This window comes from Schistocerca piceifrons, chromosome 1 (genome assembly GCF_021461385.2).
Source record: "Schistocerca piceifrons isolate TAMUIC-IGC-003096 chromosome 1, iqSchPice1.1, whole genome shotgun sequence".
NCBI lineage: Eukaryota > Metazoa > Arthropoda > Insecta > Orthoptera > Acrididae > Schistocerca > Schistocerca piceifrons.
Genome location: NC_060138.1, coordinates 433,427,251 through 433,450,613, shown reverse-complemented (window position 1 = coordinate 433,450,613; position 23,363 = coordinate 433,427,251). Strand labels below are relative to the sequence as shown.

The 23,363-nt window shown below is 44.6% G+C and overlaps 1 protein-coding gene across 1 annotated transcript in view; it reads left to right on the top strand.

Moving 5' to 3' along the window:
• The window catches only part of LOC124794832 (leucine-rich repeat-containing protein 15-like), a 76,632-nt gene that overhangs the window by 4,876 nt on the left and 48,393 nt on the right, over positions 1-23,363 (top strand). The gene's annotated exons all lie outside the window — the stretch shown is intronic.

The following is a 23,363-nucleotide window of genomic DNA, read 5'->3' as shown; positions in this document are numbered from 1 at the left end:
GTTACCGTCTTTCCATTCAGCTTACGCTCACTTTTCTCATAATACGCTCCACGTGGCACTGTTGTTCCTACGAACGTTTCTTGATTTTTCTGTAGTGCTACTTCCATTATCAGCAGTGCCTTTATCTTTCTTATAACCAAATTGATCGTTATCTAACATATCGACAATTTTCAGAATGAGATTTTCACTCTTCAGCGGAGTGTGCGCTGATATAAAACTTTCTGACAGATTAACTGTGTGCCGGACCGAGACTCGATCTTGGGACTTCTGCCTTTCGCGGGCAAGTGCTCTACCATCTGAGCTACCCAAGCACGACTCACACCCCGTCCTCACAGCTTTACTTCCGCAAGTACCTCGTCTCCTACCTTCCAAACTTTACAGAAGCTCTCCTGGAAGGCTCGCAGGAGAGATTCTGTAAAGTTTGGAAGGTAGGAGACGAGGTACTTGCGGAAGTAAAGCTGTGAGGACGGGGTGTGAGTCGTGGTTGGGTAGCTCAGATGGTAGAGCAACTGGCCGCGAAAGGCAAAAGTCCCAAGGTCGAGTCTCGATCCGGCATTCAGTTTTAATCTGCCAGGAAGTTTCACATCATCAGTTTTCTTTTTCATTCATTTGTATATTATTTTTGTCATCAACTTGTATGCATGAGCTGTTAAGCTCATTGTGTGACAATACTCGCATTTGTTGGCTCTTACAATCTTCGGAATTGTGTGGAAGATACATTTCCAGAAGTCAGATAATATATCGTCTTACCCACATATTCAACACCAACGGGAATAGCCGTTTTGTAACAACTTCCCCTAGTGACTGTATTCGTCAGACAAGTCTTCCCCCTCATAGAGGCCTTCAGTGTGCTCTTTCCACCTATCCACTCTCTCCACAACATTAAAAAGTTGAAATCCCGTTGCTCTCTCAACGTCAGTTTCACCGAAGGTTGATTTGACTTTAAGATATGCTGAGTCATTCCTTCCGACCATCATTTCTTTCTAGATTTCTTCACAGTTTTTAGTCATCTTAGCTTCCCTACACCTCTCATTTATTTCATACCTAAGTGATTTTTATTTCTGTATTCCTGAATTTCCCTGAACTTCCTTCTTTCACCGATCAACTGATATGATGCTTCTGATACCCGTAGTTTCTTCGCAGTTACCTTCGTAGTACCTAAGGTTTTCTTTCCAATTTCCATGATTGCCTTTTTAGAGATGTCCACTCCTCTTCAATTGAAGTGTCTACTGAGCTATTTCTTATCGCAGTCTCTGTAGCCTAAGAGAAACTCAAGCGTATTTATTCGTTTCTTACTACTTCCGTGTCCCGCTTCTTTGCGCATAGACTATGCTCGACTAGTCTCTTTAACTTCAGCCTACTCTACATCGTTATTAAATTGTGATCTGTGTATGTATCTGCTCATGGGTACGCCTTACAATCCAGAATCTGATTTCGGTACCACTACCTGATATAATCTAACTGAAATCTTCCCAGATCTCACGCCTGTTTCCATGCGTACCTCCTCCTCTTGTGAGTCTTGAATGGGGTACTCGCTGTTACTAGCTGAAATTTATTGTGGAACTCAATAATTAATATTTCTCCTCTCTCTCATTCCTACTACTAAGCCCCATAACTATTAGATTTTCATATTCCATTATGTACAGAATTACTCGTTCAATATCCTCAAGTAAATTCTCTATCTCTTCATCTGCTGCTTGCGACGTCGACATATATATCGGAGCTATCATTATCGGTGTCGGTTTGCTGTCGATTCTAATGAGTACAATCCTATCATTGAACTTATCAGAGGAACTCACTCTCTGTCCAGCGTTCCTATTCATAACGGGTCCTGCTCCCAATGTATCATTTTCTGCTGCTGTTGATATTACTTTATACTCATCTGACCAGAAATCCTTTTTTTTCCGTTTCATTTCACTGACTCTCACTGTATCTAGATGGAGCATTTGCAGTTCCCTTTTCAGATTTTCTAGCTTCCCTGCCGTATTCAAAATTCTCAAATTCCATCCCCGCCCCCCCCCCCCCCCCGAGTACTAGAACGTTATCCTTTATTTAGTTATTCAGTTTTTCTGTTGGTCACCTCCTCTTTGGTAGTCTCGTTCCAGAGATCCGAATGGGAGACTAGTCCGGAATCTTTCGCCAATGGGGAGATCGTCACGAGACCCTTACACTGATAGGCCACATGTCTTGTGGATACATATTATGTTCCTTCAATGTAGTGGTTTCCATTGCCTTCTGCATCTCATGCCGTACATCATAGCTAATTCTCCCGCTCTCAGGGACACCTGAAGGACTAGAGAGTGCCCGAACGTGTCTCTTCACCTCCTCTCTCTTTGACGAGGTCATTGGCTGAATAAGGGTGACATCTTATGCCGGAAGTATTTGGCCGCCTTAGCTCATGATTTTTATTCAGAATTAAGGCGGTGAAGGTGTTCGAATCAAGGCCCGGGGACGTTTTGATTATCGATAAAAGACGCCGCCCCTAAACCACAAGTTGAATCAGAGTTAGAACAAAACTGCAACTCTTCGCTGTGCATAATGTGACGCCATTCATCAGCAGCCTATTCTTTGCGGTCACGTATCTCTCCATGGCTTGTATGCATGGGACTATAACTGCCTTATTCGGCTGCTTCTAGTCTGCAACTAATGATAGGGGATGACACAGAACGTTGCATGGTGTCCGTTACCTGTCGTCGGATGGTAGGCGCAAATGCGAAGAGGTTACGATGTGCTTGGTGCGCAATACGGCGATCTTCCCTTGTGATGGTTAGTCTTTGTCAGGACTAACATCCCCATGTAGTCCTACACCGGGTCGTTGTCATATCTGAACGCCGACAAACCTGGATATTAAACGATTCGACCAGTCAGCCAAATGGAGACCCACACTGAGGCTTGTTTCACACTCTGTCAGGTTGTCTCACACGAGTATGCCGCACTGCGCTTTCTAGCCTATCTTCACATTTACAAGCAATCCTACTCCAGTTTTACCATTTTCTGCTGCTGTTAATATTACCGCTTATTCGTGTGACCAGATTTCGGTGTTTCCATTTCACTTCACTGTCCTCCAAGATATCTATATTAGTGTTTGCATTTTCTTTTTCAGTTCTTCTAGGGTAGGAACTTGTGGCAGATCCATCAGACCAGTCAGAATCTAGCTGGTAACTATAAAAAAAGAAAAAAAGTTAAAAAACGACTTGTCAATGTTACCTCCCTCTTCGTAGTCGCCTCTTAGAGATCCAGATGGGGTACTAATACGGAAACGTTTGTCGATGTCCAATAACTGACTACAAATCTTGCGAATGTTCACGCTCCAATCATATCAATGTGACACCTGTCGAATGCCTGAATAACCACCTTTTGCAGCGCGGACGCGCGGGAATAGAGTCAGTGAGGTTCTGAAATGTACCGACGGGTTAGTATAGCCATGCCGACTTCAAGGCCGTGACCAGCTTCATTAGGTTTCACAGCTGAGGATCCATGGCGCAAGCAGCCTCATCGAGGTGATCCCAGAGGTTCTCGACTGGGTCTAAGTCTATGGGGTTAGGTGACCAGGGCAGTACGGTAAACTCATGCTATGACCTGTGTGACGTGCTGTATTGTGCTGCTGTGTTTATTAATCATGAATTCCAGAATGACGAGACCACCCCAGGGATGCCTCAACATTCCCTAAACCATAACGCTGGACCCATCTCTCCGATGGGGCGCAACACGTGATTCTTCTGGAAAGGTCACCTGCCGTCACTCACTGGACGTCCAGTTCCTGTATTAGCAGGGAAACGCCTGCCTTCGTCGCTGATGAACAGCAGTCAGCATGAATGCATGCACCAGGCGTCTTCTTCGGTGGATCAACGCTCACTAAACATTTAGGGGACACTGTTGGTAACCCCTTGGTTCATGTGGGTGCTCAATAAAAAATGTTCAAATGTGTGTGAAATCTTATGGGACTTACCTGCTAAGGACATCAGTCCCCAAGCCTACACACTACTTAACCTAAATTATCCTAAGGACAAACACACATACCCATGCCCGAGGGAGGACTCGAACTTCCGCCGGACCAGCCACACAGTCCACGACTGTTGTGATCAATAGTTTCATGTCTATTCACCTAGTCACCTCCCCACAGCCGTCGCTCATCACTGTTATCTATGTCCCGTGGTGCACTACAGTTGCCTTGGTGCCGGTTTTGGATAGCGTCATTTTGCCGCCCACGTACGACGGTACGCGTACGGTTTACAGACTTTGCCGTTTCCGAAATGCTTCCACTCTTCGCTCGGTGCTTGACCTTTTGGACGTCAGATAATTCGATCCCTTTGCGCATAATGTAGACTGCGCTGTTCTCCGCGGCCTCCATCCCCCTCTTCCACCCACCCGATCGCCTTATATACCCACCACTGCTAGTGCTGTCTACGAGAAGTTACTGCACATTGACATCGAGTTTGGACAGTGGCCATATTAATGTGACTGGATCGTGTAGAACGTGTATCTATAATGTAGTGGTTTCCTTGCCTTCTGCATCTTCATGCCATTGATCTTTGCTGGTTCTTACAGCTTTTAGTCAATTTCTTATCCCAAACACAAGACTTCATTCTGGAAGCCCTTCCGCTTCTCCTCCCTCGTTGGAAGAACGAGGTTGCGTCCTTATACCGGAATCCTTTGGCTACCGTTACTGATAACTTTCATTCGAAATGTAAGCAGTGGCTGTTCTGAATCCAGGACTTTTGGTTACTAGTGACAGATGCTGCTACTAGACCTCGGCTGCAACAGTCTTCTACATCACCGTATTACAAATACGTTTATTTTCATTTTATCCTGTTTTCCTGTACTCAGGGTTTCGCTCTCGTACAGTTTTGTACCCGTGCTCTCACGGACTCCTTCCTAAAACCATGCCAAAATTGATGTAAGAGCTCTTGGGGATACCACTGATACCCTGCTTAGTACACTTGTGGTGCGCATTGTGCTTAAACAATTCGGTGTGATCTTCCTTCCTAGAATCATAAGGCTTTGAATTATTCTTCTTCTCCTCCAGAACTGACAAATCATATGTCGTAATTTTACCTTCTAATGTCCTTTCTCGCATTCATATTCGATATGTATGCATTTAGCCTTGGTTCTATGCCAAGGAAGCAATCCGGTCCACTGAAAAACTCTTCACGTATACTCTTTAATGTTAGGCAAAATGGCTAAGTCGCCTTCTAATCTGAGCGTGGCAACTCTTATAAAAAGCGGAAAGATTGTCTCTGGAGCAGTCGACACCCTTCACAGGTAGCATTTTAGTCTTTTATAAGGGGTTGTTCGTTACACCGTGAAGTTGGGTATTTATAAATGGCTGCCTGTGACGAAGAATAAATAGCCATTATTTGAGTCAATGAATGAGAGAGGCCATGGAAGGTAAATCAGTTATGCCACAGCACTACTCCTGTGCAAAATAATGGAGAGTGAGCGAATAATAAGATGCTCACGATACATTGTCAAGCTATTGGGAATATTCTTAGCTGAATAGACTATTGTACACATGCGGCATTTTTATATCTACACAAGACCCTGGGGACAAGTACGCCAGGTTCTTTCTGAGATGTAATCAGCCCAGAAGGCGGTGGTCGCCTTTAGGTAACGTAGTTTCGTAACACATCGTAACGTAACGTACTGCCGCGACCCACTTTCGCCGGGACAGTCCCGGCGCGACTGCTTCCTACTTCCCCTGAGCCTCGCGTCCGAATACGCTCTCTTCCTTGATGGAGCCACTTTTCTCATCATGGAAGAGCACCACTCCACAGGGACCACCAGTCGCAATACTTGTTCCGCTACACGTGATACGGTTCCACGGAAAAATTCGTTAAAGTTAGGCGATAGAAGTATACTTCAGGCAAAATAACGCAACATCCTCATGGACAAGGATGTTTTCTTGACAAGTGAGGTGAAGAGTAGCTCATTGGAGGAATATACGACAGCAAATTCAGACCAATGAAACACGAATGTTACAGTAAAAGGCACCCAGGAAGTACCATCAATTCACCGTGCACCCCCGCCCCCCCCTCCCTAACCACTACCCTGCCTCTCCCCCCACCCCGCCCACCACCCTCTTTCGGCTACGCAAGCGTGTATGCTCGGATGTAAACAAAAACGATAATAAGGGTACCAAATGGACTCACACAAGTGTCTTGCACTTTTTATTGCGACTAGGCAACGGTTCTTCCAGGGCCCGGAGAACGAATAAGTTCCCGATTAATCATATCTTATTGTTCTTGAAGTGGTCTTCAGTCCGAAGACTGGTTTGATGCTGTTGTCCATGGTGCACTATCCTGTGCGAGCCTCTTCATCTCTGAATAAATAGAACTGTAATTAAAGTTCAGGGAGAAGAAATAGGAAGTTTGAGGATGGCCCATGACATTGTAATTCTGTCAGAGACAACAAAGAACTTGGATCAGCAGTTGAACAGAATGGACGGTGTTTTGAAAACAGGATACATGGTCATCATCAACAAAAGCGAAACGAGGATAATGGAATGTAGTAGAATCAAATCAGAATACAAAACGAGATACTTAGAGTAGTAGACGAGTTTAGCTATTTGGACAGCAAAATAACTGATGATTGACAAAGCAGAGAGAATGTAAAATCTAGAATGGGAATGGCCAGAAAAGCATTTCTGAAGAAAAGAAATTTGTTAACACCGAATAAAAATTTAGGTCCTAGGAAGTCTTTTCTGAAAGTATTTGTATGGGGTGGAGCCATATTTGGAAGTGAAACATGGACTATAAACAGCTTAGATAAACAGAGACTTTAAGAAGTTGAAGATTAGATGGGTAGATTACGCAACTAATTGAGAGACACTGAACAGTATTGGGGAAACAAGAAATTTGTGGCACAACCTGTTGAGAGAACGCATTCTCGAACATCGAGGGATCACAGTTTAGTGGTGGCGGGAAGTGTGTGTGGGGGGGGGGGGGGGGGGGGTGTAAAATCTTAGAGGGAGTCAACGATTCAGAAGCATATGGATGGCAGTAGTTATTTGGCGTGTCCATATGCCACACGGCGGGCTGTTTACTGCTCTTGCTGGCTAGGGCACTTGCTATGCACCACGAAGAGCACGTTGTGTCGCAGCAGATGTATGTGGACGTGTAGTGTGATGCTGAAAATGCACATCACCTTCCTGTTGAACAAATTGCGGTAGCAGTGCAGTAACAGCCTGTGCAATGTATCAGGCACTGGATACTTTACCCTGCCCGAACACCAAACAGTAAATGAGACCGCAAGCTGTAACTGATGTCCTTGCCCCTACCACCTGCTACGCACTTACACGGTCCTGTGAAACCCAGCTCGCGCTATTCGTCCACGAGACTCAGAGGGCCATAGACACGGGTTCACAGGTAGATGCCGTGTTTCTTGACTTCCGTAAGGCGTTGGATACAGTTCGCCACAGTCGTTTAATGAAAATAGTAAGAGCATATGGACTATCAGACCAATTGTGTGATTGGACTGAAGAGTTCCTAGATAACAGAACGCAGCATGTCATTCTCAATGGAGAGAAGTCTTCCGAAGTGAGAGTGATTTCAGGTGTGCCGCAGGGGAGTGTCATAGGACCGTTGCTATTCACAATATACATAAATGACCTTGTGGATGACATTGGAAGTTCCCTGAGGCTTTTTGCAGATGATTCTGTGGTGTATCGAGAGGTTGTAACAATGGAAAATTATACTGAGATGCAGGAGGATCTGCAGCGAATTGACGCATGGTGCAGGGAATGGCAATTGAATCTCAATGTAGACAAGTGTAATGTGCTGCGAATACATAGAAAGATTGTTCCCTTATCATTTAGCTACAAAATAGCAGGTCAGAAACTGGAAGCAGTGAATTCCATAAATTATCTGGGAGTACGCATTTGGAGTGATTTAAAATGGAATGATCATATAAAGTTGATCGTTGGTAAAGCAGATGCCAGACAGAGATTCATTGGAAGAATCCTAAGGAAATGTAATCCGAAAACAAAGGAAGTAGGTTACAGTACGCTTGTTCGCCCACTGCTTGAATACTGATCAGCAGTGTGGGATCCGTACCACATAGGGTTGATAGAAGAGATAGAGAAGATCCAACGGAGAGAAGCGCGCATCGTTACAGGATCATTTAGTAATCGCGAAAGCGTTACGGAGACGATAGATAAACTCCAGTGGAAGACTCTGCAGGATAGACGCTCAGTAGCTCGCTACGGGCTTTTATTAATGTTTCGAGAACATACTTCCACCAAAGAGTCAAGCAGTATATTGCTCCCTCCTACGTATATCTCGCGAAGAGACCATGAGGATAAAATCAGAGAGATTAGAGCCCACACAGAAGCATACCGACAATCCTTCTTTCCACGAACAGTACGAGACTGGAACAGAAGGGAGAACCGATAGAGGTACTCTGTGTACCCTCCGCCACACACCGTCAGGTGGCTAGCGTAGTATGGATGCAGATGTAGATAGACACAAATAGAAACACACACACACACACGCACACACACACACACACACACACACACACACACACACACACACACACACACACACACACACACCATAAAGCCTGGGATGGAGCTTGGATGTCGTGGACAAATGCACTCTGGAATAGGCAGCTCACCGGGTTTATACCATAGACGTGTGTATCCAGTCACTTACTTACAGACAAATACTCTTCACTGAAGACAATAGGACGTCATTCCACTCTCCAGTCAGTTCTTTCACGATACCAGACACCATGCTTGGCGACGACGTGGCCAGAGGCACAAGTGATGATCTTGACGCGTCTGTACTACGCGGACGTCCAGAACCTGGGTTACCTGGTGCAGGAATGTTCTACAGGCCAGTACTGAAAGCAGCGGCACATCACCGATATACTGTGCCCAACACCTGCAGCAATCCATCGATGCATCCATCTATCTTCCGGCAGGCCCAGAGTGCGATCCCCATTCAAATGGCTGTAACTGTTCAACAGGAGTACGTACTCGGGCCGGTGGCGCGTAGTAGTACCCTAGAATGAATGTTGCAAACACCGTTCCTGTCAGCACACTTAGTGCTTGCAGAGTCAAAATAGAGGGCGCACAGACGGGTAACCTGAGAGCCAACTGATCGCCGATAATCGTGACAAATTAATCACTAACACTACAACTCCTCAGTTTGCACATATTACGCCCCGATGCTTCTGAACGCAGTACTGGTGTGTTTTGGACGTTTTCCTGGCTTTGTATATTACAAATTGTGTGTACTTGACAGCAGAGGGTTAAGTGAACATTGCGTACAAGCGTGAAGTGCTACTTCACAACTACATATTCGTGACGGCCAGAATATCGGCAAAGCTGTCGAACGTACAGTTTTAATTATGGATCATATACAGGGTGTTTAACGTAAAGTGTCCCTATTCTCAAGTAGGATGAGGGTAATCAAATGCAGAAATATACCATATATCATCATTGTCATCACCTTCCTTCCGTGTATTAGGCCTCATGACTTGTTACCGTCTCATCTTTTCACTGCCATGTTTTCATTGGACCACCTAGAGGTCTTACACCATAGGAGTCTTGGTGTAACAAGAAGTATAGGATCCTCCTTGAGCTCATTCACTGTACATGTTTTGTTCAGTTGGTCTGGTAGTTTTCAACATGATGTATGATTAATTACTAATGTCATGAAATTTACCAACAGCCTGTAACTTAAAATGTTATTTTATTTTATTTTGAAGGCTACCAGTTTCAGCATTTCACTATGCCATCTTCAGGCCGCATATGCATCTCTCAAAATAAACGAAAATGTCATATAGAGCCATAAAAATCTGGACATCGTGAATTTAGTCGTTGTACTAGTGCTTCAATCGAAAACTTGATAGCAACTCAAGCTATCAAGTCTTCAAATGAAGCGCCTGAAATCACGACATCTAGGGATTTATAGCTCTATATGACATTTTCGTTTATTTGGAGAGATGCATACTGGGCCTGAAATGGCATAGCGAAATGCTCAAACTGGTAGCCCTCAAAATAAAATAAAATAACATCTTAAGTTACACGGCAGTTGGTGATTTCCATTGACACTGACAATTCCTTAACCAGTCGATGTCCACTGTCCATGATGGACCAACAAAGATTGATACATGATGGGTTCCATTCCAAGTTCCTTCAACATATCTTCATTTCTTTTGTGATTCCATTTGGTCTAGCTATCGATTCGTCTCAAGACTTTCATGTAACCGGCTGTTAGTGTTTGTCCAGGCTTGCCCAGCCTAGATCTTACCACGATCGTACAAAAGAGTATTCCGGTGTGTTTCTGGACTAGGAAAAATTTCATTACATTAGTAATGACTCCCATTGTTTTTGTATACCTCGTTACTTTTTCAGCTCGGTGCGTTTCCTACAGAAAGGACAGTTCATAGCTTAAATCTATGAATGATTTCACTCCTCCCAGAATTTCATTTTTTAGGCATATCTTACTTTGTCATTTACCTTTGAGACCGTCTTGTTACCGAGGCTCATTTGGGTTCTGGGAGTAGTCTGTGTTTTCTGAGAGTTGGTTACCAGCCATCTGCTCAACCCCTTCTAGGAGGACCAGGATTTTCTTTTGAAGAAAGAATGGAGAGTGACGAACTTCCCTTAAAGACAAGAAATTATAAGTTCCATGGGAGAAGAGACAGAGGAAGACACCGACAGAGATGGGTACCGCAACAGGCAATTTCTGCCTAATACCTGAAGAGAAAATGAAGATGATCTTACTTTGTAGTGGATATTTTCCGCAGAAGGCCATAGTTTTTGTGTTTTCAGTGCTGATATCCGGCCGGCTTGTGTGTCCGAGCGGTTCTAGGCGCTTCAGTCTGGACCCGCGTGACCGCTACGGTCGCAGGTTCGAATCCTGCCTCGGGCATGGATGTGTATGATGTCCTTAGGTTAGTTAGGTTTAATTAGTTCTAAGTTCTATGGGACTGATGACCTCATATGTTAAGTCCCATAGCGCTCAGAGCCATTTGAACCATTTTTTGTTGATATTCAAGACATGTTTCTCGGATACCACTTGTAAATTGGGTCCAGAATGCTCGTTGTTTTCAGATGGTATAACAGCTAAATCTTCTACATAAACTAAATCGTCTAGCTTTGTGTTCCTGCTCATTGAAATGACGTCGTGTGGCATTTATCCCACTCTTGGATGATTTTACTTATACGAATAATAAATAAGAGTCGGGAAAGGTCACATTCCTGTCGTACATCTGCATGTTTTCCTTCTTGGCACTGTTCAATTTTGTTGTTCAAATTTTCATTGTAATTTGTTCCTAAATTGCCACCTAAATAAGACGCTATACTTCGTTTTGCTGACATTGAAGCAGGTGATTATTCTTGTGGCTTCTGAAGGAGCATACAGATCAGTTACTGGGTTTGTGGAAGAACAGATCTGGCACAAAAATGATGCTCTGCTTCATCCGAACGGAAATTTCTTGATTCCACTCTTTGACGTGTGTTTAACTGTTTCAGCTAAAGTTTATGCCTGAAAGTGTTTATAGCTTTTGCGACATGCAGAGAGAAGAATCTTCCACCTTACAACAACCATAAGATCGGAATTGTAGCTATAATTACTGAATTTAAATTGGGAGTCAGAAGCTAAAACGTGGGCCTTAAAAATTTTTGTGTGTGTAACCCATTCACTCGAACATACCGAAAGAAATTAACGTAAAGTGGCGCCTGTAAATTGGGACGGCTGCCCTTCAACGCCAGGTTGGAAACGTTTCAGTTTGCCTTTATTCAACGTTTCTTACACCATGTTGTTTACAAGCAGACTGTATAATGGAGAGTTGTTACAAGGGCAGTGTTCAATTGGAAAGAGTACAAAGGAAGAAGGGCAGTGGCTTTTGTCACTTAGATCTTGGGATCTTGGACAGCGGTATGAACTAGCCGCAGTGAGATGTTATGTTGTTATATTATGTTAACCGGGGATCTAGAAACGACGGAGAGGCTCCGCCCCAGCCGCAGCCGCAGTTGTCCGCAACCCCACGACGACTACCGCAGTCCACTTCACCCCTCCGCTGCCCCACACGGAACCCAGGGTTATTGTGCGGTTCGGCCCCCGGTGGACCCCCCACGAATGTAACCCCTATGCTTGGAGGTAGAGTATGGTAGTGTACACGTACGTGGAGAACTTGTTTACGCAGCAATCGCCGAAATAGTGTAGCTGAGGCGGAATTGTGGAGGACCAATTGTGTGATTGGACTGAAGAGTTCCTAGATAACAGAAAGTAGCATGACATTCTCAATGGAGAGAAGTCTTCCGAAGTAAGAGTGATTTCAGGTGTGCCGCAGGGGAGTGCCATAGGACCGTTGCTATTCACAATATACATAAATGACCTTGTGGATCATATCGGAAGTTCACTGAGGCTTTTTGCAGATGATGCTGTGGTGTATCGAGAGGTTGTAACAATGGAAAATTGTACTGAAATGCAGGAGGATCTGCAGCGAATTGACGCATGATGCAGGGAATGGCAATTGAATCTCAATGTAGGCAAGTGTAATGTGCTGCGAATACATAGAAAGATTGTTCCCTTATCATTTATCTACAAAATAGCAGGTCAGCAACTGGAAGCAGTTAATTCCATAAGTTATCTGGGAGTACGCATTAGGAGTGATTTAAAATGGAATGATCATATAAAGATGATCGTTGGTAAAGCAGATGTCAGACTGAGATTCATTGGAAGAATGCTAAGGAAATGTAATCCGAAAACAAAGAAAGTAGGTTACAGTAAGCTTGTTCGCCCACTGCTTGAATACTGGTCAACAGTGTGGGATACGTACCACATAGGGTTGATAGAAGAGATAGAGAAAATCCAACGGAGAGAAGCGCGCTTCGTTACAGGATCATTTAGTAATCGCGAAAGCGTTACGGAGATGATAGAGAAACTCCAGTGGAAGACTCTGCAGGAGAGACGCTCAGTAGCTCGCTACGGGCTTTTATTGAAGTTTCGAGAACATACCTTCACCGAAGAGTCAAGCAGTATATTGCTCCCTCCTACGTATATCTCGCGAAGAGACCATGAGGATAAAATCAGAGAGATTAGAGCCCACACAGAAGCATACCGACAATCCTTCTTTCCACAAACAACACGAGACTGGAATAGAAGGGAGAACCAATAGAGGTACTCTGTGTACCCTCCGCCACACACCGTCAGGTGGCTTGCGGAATATGGATGTAGATGTAGATAAGGGGAACCAGCCCGTATTTGCCGAGGGAGGTGGAAAACCGCCTGAAAACCATCCACAGACTGGCCGGCTCACCGGACCTCGACACAAATCCGCCAGGCGGATTCGTCCCGGGGACCAGGCGCCCCTTCCCGCCCGGAAAGCCGTGCGTTAGACCGCACGGCCAACCGGCCGGGCAGGCCACTGAGATGAGTCACCCGCGTCGACCTTCAGACACAACGAGGCTGGCAGCGGTACCCACCAGTACGTACAGTGGCTTTCTGTTGCGGCGGTGGCGCCTGCTCTGCTTATGGGTTTGTGCGTCATCTGTCGCAATTTAATCAATTAAATACCAGGTGGTTACAATTAAAGTTTACCTACTTATGAAGGTCCAGTGTGGGTTGTAATTGTGTGGCAGCGAAACTTGGTGGATTTCGTTCAGATGATTCTGAGCACTATGAGACTTAACATCTGAGGTCATCAGTCACATAGAACTTAGAACTACTTAAACCTAACTAACCTAAGGACATCACACACATCCATGCCCGAGGCAGGATTCGAACCTGCGACCGTAGCAGTCGCGCTGTTCCGGACTGAAGCGCCCAGAACCGTTCGGTCACCGCTGCCGGCGTGGTAGATAACCTAATGTGTTAATGCGTAACCGAATTACGCTGGACATTTTGGCCACCACGTGCAAATCTGACACCGCACAGCATGGCGACAGTGTATTTGGTGCCCATGTCGAACAAATTACGTAATAAAAAAGTCGACATTATACATTTATCGCTAATTTGACCTTTACTGCCCATATCCCGTTTCTAACCCTTTACACATAGAAACATCTCTATACGTATTTATTGCATTCATAGTTCAGATTCGCACCTGGTGGCCAAAACTGCAACTAATTTCCTGTCCATCGTAAATCGGTTCCACGTTAACGCGCTAGAACAGGCCTAGTTGCCGAGTTTCGCTGCCATGTGATAATTACAGCAGATACTGTACTTCTGTGAGTACCTGTAATTTAATTATAACCACCCGACAAGTGTGCATTTTCTACTTCTCGCGGCGTAAAGAATAATTCATTAAATTTCAGGCATGCAGCCGCGCAAATAAAATTTCCTGCACTGATATTTCGGCCACGTATCGTCCGGCCATCCTCAGAGTGAGTCACAAGTCTTGTCACTGAGGATGACCGGACGAACGCGGCCGAAATATCAGTGGAGGAAATTTTATTTGCGCGGCTGCTTGCCCGAAATTTAGTGGATTATTCACACGGCAAGTATTTATTAACTCAAACGAGAATGGGAGTCATTTTACTGGTGCACGGGCAGCAATGTCAACCATACTCGCTGACGAACTTGCGTTTCCCTCTGTGGGTACAACTCCGTTCCATGGCACTCCCAGACAGATCGCCATCCGGACCCTTCCGTGTTCCATGACTCATACGTGTGCCTTGTTCAGATGAAATAAGAGGCGAGCCAGAGTGTAGGACGGAGTATACGAATCTCACATGACTGATACTCGCAGTGACATTTTCGCGAAGTTTTTATGCCCAACTATTAGCTTCGTGTCGAAGAATGAAGAAAAAACTTGTCTCAGCCGACGTTGTACACGTTCCTTACTCTCTTGGTACATTCGCTCAGAAGAAATTAGACAAAATACGTTTCTCATTTACCCGTAATTCTTTTATCGATTCTAAATGAAATAAGCACTGTTCCGAAATCTAAATTTTCAGTAGGTTTATTGCGCGAACGGAAGCTTTATGTACGAAACTTAAGAATTTGGCGGTGGAAGATTTTACTACACAACACTCGTTTCACTGTACACAGGAAGACATTGTAGTAATTTAGTGCCTTCTGCTACCATGGAGCACTTATCGAACGCAGTGACTCAAGTCATAGCTACGTATTCTTCATTCTGAATCTGCGGAATTATAGCCTCGCTAAATCACTCTCTTTGTCCACTCGCGTAGCTGAGTAGTCATCGAGGTTGACCACGTTTCGGAGGACACAGGTTCGAAAGGCGATACTGCCAGATAATTTTCTTTCGTGGAAGGAGTGGAAAAGAGTGCACGTACGCCTCGTGATGCTGACTGAGGAGCTACTCGAGCGATTAGTAGCGGCTCCAAGTCACGAAAATCGGATATGGCTGGGAGAGCGGTGTGCTGCATCCAAAGACACCATTGGCGGGTGATGACACGGCGGTCGGTGCAAACCGACGAGCTTACCAGAGCGTGTGAGGAAAGTTTACGTTTCTGCTTCAGCCTCTTACCGGCGGCGTTTCGAAATCTTGTCGTGAACGTCACGTTATCATTGGACCTTGCCTATGCACACGGGATCTGTCGAGCCTGTTTGTCTCTTAGACAGAAGCCCACACAAATAAACCTGAACAGCTGGTGACAGTAGTTTTCCAAACTGCGGACCGTTAGTCGCCAAATCAGCATAGCTTCTGCGGTACGTCATCTAAAAACGTACTAGTCTCTTTAAAACAAGGTGCTATTTTCGGAGAAATACTTTTGATTGCACTAAAAGTTCATACTTGCGGTATATGGCGATCTGTCCCCCATTGAGCATGTTTGGGACTGGATGAAGCGTCGTCTCACGCGGTCTGCACGTCCAGCACGAACGCTGGTCCAACTGAGGCGCCAGGTGGAAATGGCATGGCAAGCCGTTCCACAGGACTACATCCAGCATCTCTACGATCGTCTCCATGGGAGAATAGCAGCCTGCATTGCTGCGAAAGGTGGATATACACTGTACTAGTGCCGACATTGTGCATGCTCTGTTGCCTGTGTCTATGTGCCTGTGGTTCTGTCAGTGTGATCATGTGATGTATCTGACCCCAGGAATGTGTCAATAAAGTTTCCCCTTCCTGGGACAATGAATTCACGGTGTTCTTATTTCAATTTCCAGGAGTGTACATTATTGCGCACAGTGAATTTCATCAACTTTCTTTACATTTAACAGCTCACTTTCGTCTTAACTCCGGTTTCCACTGTACAATCTGTCTGTTGGTGTCTACGGGCCAGAGTGCGTAAAATCACAGCCTTTAACGAAGTAAACCTTTTCTTGAAAAAAAAAAAAAAGAAAATCGAGTTTTCTCCTAAGCACAACTAGGAACAAGTTTTGTGTCCATTCACCGGAATTCAAAAGGGGGGGGGGGGGGGAGGCTCTAAGCACTATGGAACTTAACATCTGAGGTCATCAGTCCCCTCGACTTAGAACCACTTAACCTAACTAAGCTAAGGACATCACAAACATCCGTGCCCGAGGCAGGATTCGAACCGGCGACCGTAGCAGCAGCGCGGTTCCGGACTGAAGCGGCTAGAACCGCTCGGCCACCGCGGCCGGCTCACCGTTATTATTATTGTATTTTACGCCATTCTTATTTATATGAAAGAGAAAGAGAGGTCGTCTTGTGTCAATAAGTTTGATTAAGACAAATATGTCGACGATTGCAGCCGTACTCGAAGCTGCATGTGCCAGGGAAAAATCAGTTTTCTGGAGAGTCAACGTTACGAAACTGGGTTAAGTTTCATTCTTTGCCCCGCAGTGTTAATCGTATGCATACGGAAACTCACGCACGCACAGGCACGCGCACACTTACACACACACTCACACACACACACACACACACACACACACACACACACACACACACACACAAATATCTTGGATGACACTATGGCGCGCTGCACGGGTGTGGTTCCCTCAATGAAACTGAGAGGAAGAAGGTGCTAGAGCCGACCGGAACATCCCGTACTCCGAGGTTGCGACGACATGGTCGACCACATCCTTACTCGTTATCCTTCCGTTGTTCCCCGAGGATGTGCAACAACGCGTAGCATTATGCAATATCCTTTCAGTTTAGTACATTTCGCCACAAGGACAACGTGCTTAGTATGTTTTCTGGTGCTCCAGGGGTATCTTACTTCCTGCTGAAGTGAATAGCGACACTATCCACATTATAACCTACACTTTTCCTCCCAAGTAGGTCCAAGGAAATACATAAAGGTTTTTAAATCTTTGCAAGACACACCAGTTTTTACTTCTGTAATTAACTATCAGATTGCCTATCGTGGAGGGTGCGTGATGTGGGAGGGGGACGGTGGAACGGAATAAACGCTTAAAACGAGGGAAGCGTGATAGGACCTTTATTGTTTACAATATACATAAATGACTTAGTTGACAACATCGGTAGCTCCGTGAGGCTATTTGCAGATGACACGGTTGTCTACAAGAAAGTAGCAACATCAGAAGACTCGTACGTACTCCAGGAGGACCTGCAGAGGATTAATGCATGGTGCGACAGCTGGCAGCTTTCCCTAAACGTAGATAAATGTAATATAATGCGCATACATAGGGGCAGAAATCCATTCCAGTACGATTATGCCATAGGTGGTAAATCATTGGAAGCGGTAACGACCGTAAAATACTTAGGAGTTACTATCCGGAGCGATCTGAAGTGGAATGATCACATAAAACAAATAGTGGGAAAAGCAGGCGCCAGGTTGAGATTCATAGGAAGAATTCTAAGAAAATGTGACTCATCGACGAAAGAAGTAGCTTACAAAACGCTTGTTCGTCCGATTCTTGAGTATTGCTCATCAGTATGGGACCCTTACCAGGTTGGATTAATAGAAGAGATAGACATGATCCAGCGAAAAGCAGCGCGATTCGTCATGGGGACATTTAGTCAGCGCGAGAGCGTTACGGAGATGCTGAACAAGCTCCAGTGGCGGACACTTCAAGAAAGGCGTTACGCAATACGGAGAGGTTTATTATCGAAATTACGAGAGAGCACATTCCGGGAAGAGATGGGCAACATATTACTACCGCCCACATATATCTCGCGTAATGATCACAACGAAAAGATCCGAGAAATTAGAGCAAATACGGAGACTTACAAGCAGTCGTTCTTCCCACGCACAATTCGTGAATGGAACAGGGAAGGGGGGATCAGATAGTGGTACAATAAGTACCCTCCGCCACACACCGTAAGGTGGCTCGCGGAGTATAGATGTAGATGTAGATGTAGACGTGACCCTGACAAACTGAAAGCGAACAGTCTATGGAGAAGACAAAGTTTTTCTGCAAAACGATGGATTTCGTTTATTACAACAATGGCATACTTCGTGAACAAGAGAGTACGCTATTACTCAAAGGAGAAGAAATGCAATACAAGTGACACGATTGCGTAATCGTGACAAAAACAGTTCTGGATTTCCTAGTGGAAGTCAACTGGTGGAAAAACGTTTTATAATAGTGGAGAAACTGAGAGACACCTTTATCTAGATAGGAAGATGACCCTAAGATATTGCTGAAAATAACAGACGACCACTTCTGTTGCGGACTTCAACATTTTGGAAATCTTACTTGACGATATCTTCAAAGATTTCTGTAATAGAAACTGTTGTTGTTGTGGTGTTCAGACCGAAGACTGGTGTGGGGCTGTTCTCCATGATATCCTATCCTGTGCAAGCCTCTTTATCTCCGAATAAGAACTGCAACTTATACCCTTCTGAGCTGCAAGCCTTCCGGAAAAATTACGGCTGTAGTTTCCCTTTGCTTTCAGCTGTTCGCTGTAGCACCACAGCAAGGTCGTTTTGGTTGATGTTACAACGTCAGATCAATCATCCAGACTGTTGCCCCTGCAGGTATTGAAAAGGCTGCTGCCGATCCTCAGGAACCACACGTTTGTCTGGCCTCTCAATTGTGTCTATTGAGAGGCCAGACAAACGTGCTGTGTTGTCATACACTCGCCGTACTAAAATAACGTGAAATATGTCTGCTATATACTGAAAGTCTGTCTTAAAGCCAGACGGAATATATGTAGACCTTAGAAGGTCCCAGTAACATAAATCTCAATCATCGTTACTTCATTTCATTTATTTCGTTTTTCTTGGGATATTTGTACATAATAGATACCTGTAATTGTGTATTCGCAAAAGCAGTAATTGTAGTGAGGATATGAACGTTTATCATTTCGCAACACCAAATAGCCTGCTACTTTATCCAATCTTCTCCTATCTAATTTATTGCTATGAGCTTCATGCTAAAAACCGATAACACGTTTTGGCCACCTATTATCCAATTATATACAATGTTCTCTCGAGAGACCACATATCGTCGATGTCGCAGGTAATTCAACACAATGCTCTGAATTTGTTCTCCACGCATTCTGCAATTTAAAGGGAAGGTCAGGAATTTAATGTCCCTCCGTCGACAAGGCCGCTGGAGACGGAGCACAATCCCGTTTGGTGGACAGATGCGGAAGGAAATAGGCTGTTTCATTTTAAAGCAACCGTCCCGGCATTTAACTTGAGCGATTTAGGGAATCAAAGAGAAATCTAAATTATGGACCGGAACCGCTACCGTATCCGAAGTGAGTCCGATGTCCGGTTCTGTAAATTCTGTGTTTTCTCTATGAACGACATCTGTGGCTTTTCGCACCACACTGTCGGTGTTGATCCTGGATGTCTCTGAGCTACATTCCACAAGTACCCACTCTTCAAATCGACGCCACACTAACAAACGGAGTCTCTGACCTGCTCTAAACGCGACTTACTGCAAATTATCTCTCCATTTCGACTATAAACCCTGGCAAGCGACACGATGATGAAATGTTCTGTATCTGCATGTACGCTCTTCAAGCCACTTTACGGCTTGTGGCAGTGTGCTTCGTGCCCACTCGTAATTTACACTAAGCGGATGGTGCGTGGGAAGAACGACAGTTTGTAAAGCTCTGTACGACCTCTAATCTCTAAAATTTTACCCCTATGGTCTTCTGGCGTAACGTAAGTTAGAGGAAATAATATACAGGCTAGTCAGAAACAGCACTAGAAGGTTGTAAAGGTGTTTCAGGGAAGGTTGTGCTGAGAAATAATTTTTAAGAAAAAAAATTGATCTGATGTGCCTTTTCCGAGATATTTAGCATTGAAGTTAGCCGCTCAGGTCGTCGGGCACGGAGATTAAAGCAGCTACCAGAGACAGTGTCACAAAAAGTGAAAACCGAACAAGTGTAGTTTTGGTTCACCTACCTTAAATGCATTACTTCCGAAAAAAACATTTTTTAACTGTTAATGAGCATTTGAACAAGTGGTAGCTCACGGAGCACAGATGTCTCTGCGTTACCACATTTTAGCGCGTGCAAATGCTTGAATTTGTGCACGAAACGACGTGATTGACTAACATCAGTGCTTAACAGGTCGACAACGGTGCAATGTATCTACACAGAGGAGCCATAGGAACTAGTATAGCTGCCAAATATGATGTAGGGCCCCCGCGAGCACGCAGAAGTGCCGCAACACGAAGTGAAATGGACTCGACTAACGTCTGAAATAGTACTGGAAGGAAATGACACCATGAATCCTGCAGGGCTGCCCATAAGTCCGTGCGAGGGGGTGGAGATCCCTCCTGAACAGCACGTTGCAAGGCATCTCAGATACGTTCAATAATGTTCATATCTGGGGTGTTTGGTGGTCAGCAGAAGCGTTTAAACTCAGAAGAGTCTCTCTGTAGTAATTTGGACGTGTTGTGTGTCGCATTGTCCTGCTGTAATTGCCCAAGTCCGTTGGAATGCACAATGGATAGGATGCTGACGTATGTGTGACCTATCAGAGTCGTATCTAGAAGTATCAGCGTTCGTATATCACTCCAACTGCACACGCCCTACTCCATTACAGAGCCTCTGCCAGATTGAACATTCGGTTACTGACATCCAGGGTCCATGGATTCGTAAGATTGTATCCATACCCGTACACGTTCATATGCTCGATACAATTTGAAACGAGAATCGTCCGCCCGGCAATAGTGCAATGTCATTGTTGACGGGCCCAGGCGAGGTGTAAAGCATCAACGATACAAGAGTCATCAAGGATACACGAGTGGACTTTCGGCTACGAAAGCCCATATCGATGATGTCTCATTGAATGGTTCGCACGCTGACACTTGTTGATGGCCCAGCACTGAAATATGCAGCAGTTTGTGGAATGGTTACATTCTGTCATGTTGACCGATTGTCTTCAGTCCTCGTTGGCCCGTTCCTTCAGGACCTTTCTCCGGCCGCAGTGATATCGGAGATTTGATTTTTTACCGGATTCCGGATATTCACGGTGCACTCCTGAAATGGTCGCACGGGAAAATCTTTACTTCATCGCAACCTCGGAGATGCTGGGTCCCATCGCTCGTGCGCCGTCTATACAGCACGTTCGAACTCACTCCTAATAACATGCCATTGCAGCAGTAGTAACCGACTTAACAACTGCGTCAGTCACTTATCTTATACAGCCGTATTCTACCTGTTTACACAACTGTGTGTTTGAATACGCATACCTATACCAGTTTCTTTGACGCTTCAGAGTAATATTCTTCTTAAGATTTATTTCTCAGCATTACCTCCCCTGAAACACCCTTACAAGGTTCTCAGACTGTTTCTGACCATCCTACATTAGTTGAGTTTCTAGTAAGTATGCTTTCCAAACTTTCCAGTAGTAAACCACACCGTGATGCACAATGCCAGTCTTGTAGCGTTTGCCATTGTAGCTGAATGACTTTCCCCATGACACTTTCGCCGTTTCTAAACGAACTCTTGACTAAAACAACTTCCGTTATTTCAGTTACGTTATTTCGTCTGTCAGTCGTACGTGATAAAAAGAAGCTCGCGAGCTGCGTGTTTTTATCGTAGCTTACACTTCACCTAGCTCCATACTACTCAAAATCTTCAACTGAAGACGGAGGACTAAGTGAGCAGTATATCTTCCAGTATGTTTTCCTTGTGTTTCCATTTGTTCTTTGACAAATCGAGTATATGAAAGGATACCTACACTGTGTGCTGGTGCAGGAGAGTCCAACTCAGTTTTGTGTTAGGGTTTTTAATAGTCATGTATACGTGAATGGTACACTGCGGCACGTTTTTGAACATTTTTCGAGGAGAGAAAGTAGATTACCCTATATTACGTATAGGATGCTTCCGTATGAGTTTCTCCGTAGTATAATTGAAACGGAACATTGCCCTTTCCTTCTGTCACTAGAAGGACTGAGGGCCGATAGAACATGACCAGTCTGTGTGCTTCAGACAGAATCACTCCCCTTATCTCTTAATTCTTCTAAACATCCATATCTTTAGGAGTACCACAGGGTTCACCACAGAGATCGATCCTTTTGATGCCTCAGGGATAGCTGCATTCACAAACAGTGGCTTGGTCAGTTGGGACCAATTTCAATGAGCAACGAGAAATAAATGTGTGTATATCTTTATAACTCAGCTTCACAAATTAACGTCGTTCGCTGAGTATTTAACTACCCAACACCACTGCATTCAGTTATTCCAGAAGTGCTTCGTGCATTGCTTGTGCCTCTCACGTTCGATTTCTTGTCATGTGCTTTTCATAATTCTTTTCTTAAAAGGTTTCCTATTAATAAAAGTCCCCTTAATTTTACCACAGTAAAAGATAATTTTCTTCTCAATATCTTCGCTTGTGTTTCGTTTCAGTCGCCGCCGTGGCATTTTAAAGATTCCGCGAAGCGCTTTTCTAGACAGGCAGCATCTTCCATCCCTTTTGGAGAGAGACGTTCGGCTGTTTACGTAGCCGCAGGTAAGAGCAATAGACCGGGCCTCGTCTTCGATTTCCGAAGACACGGCTCGGTAAGAAGGGGCTTTTGCTATTGGCGCCAAACAGAAGAGTCCCGGCATGTCAAACAGGGCGTTTCAGTTTCTCGGAGAAGCAACTATCTTCAGCTGTTTCACCTATATAGTCACTATCCATTGTTTTGCATGTGCTCTAGCAGAACTCTGTGCAAATCCTGCATTAACAAGTCGCATACTTCGATGTATCGACGGTTCCTTCAGCGTTAGCGTACGTCATTAATACCTGAAACATTTGCCGTTGGAATGTATTAACCGTTTCTCACTTCAATAGATGATGTGTACGTCATAGCGGGACTCAAAAGCGAAAATTTAGTTCTACTGATGTTATACACACAGCAATGAAATGGATAGTGATATTATAAGGAGAACTTCGTACCATACTACACAATGCCAAATGTGACACTAATGTGAGAACACTGAACGATCAAATCAAGAATTGTTACAGTAAAGTATATTGTCGTTATCAACCGCAAAAAGTAAACAGTTACAGTAAAAACGTTTGTGCCCAAGAGGAAATGTAATAAATAAAAGTTACTTAA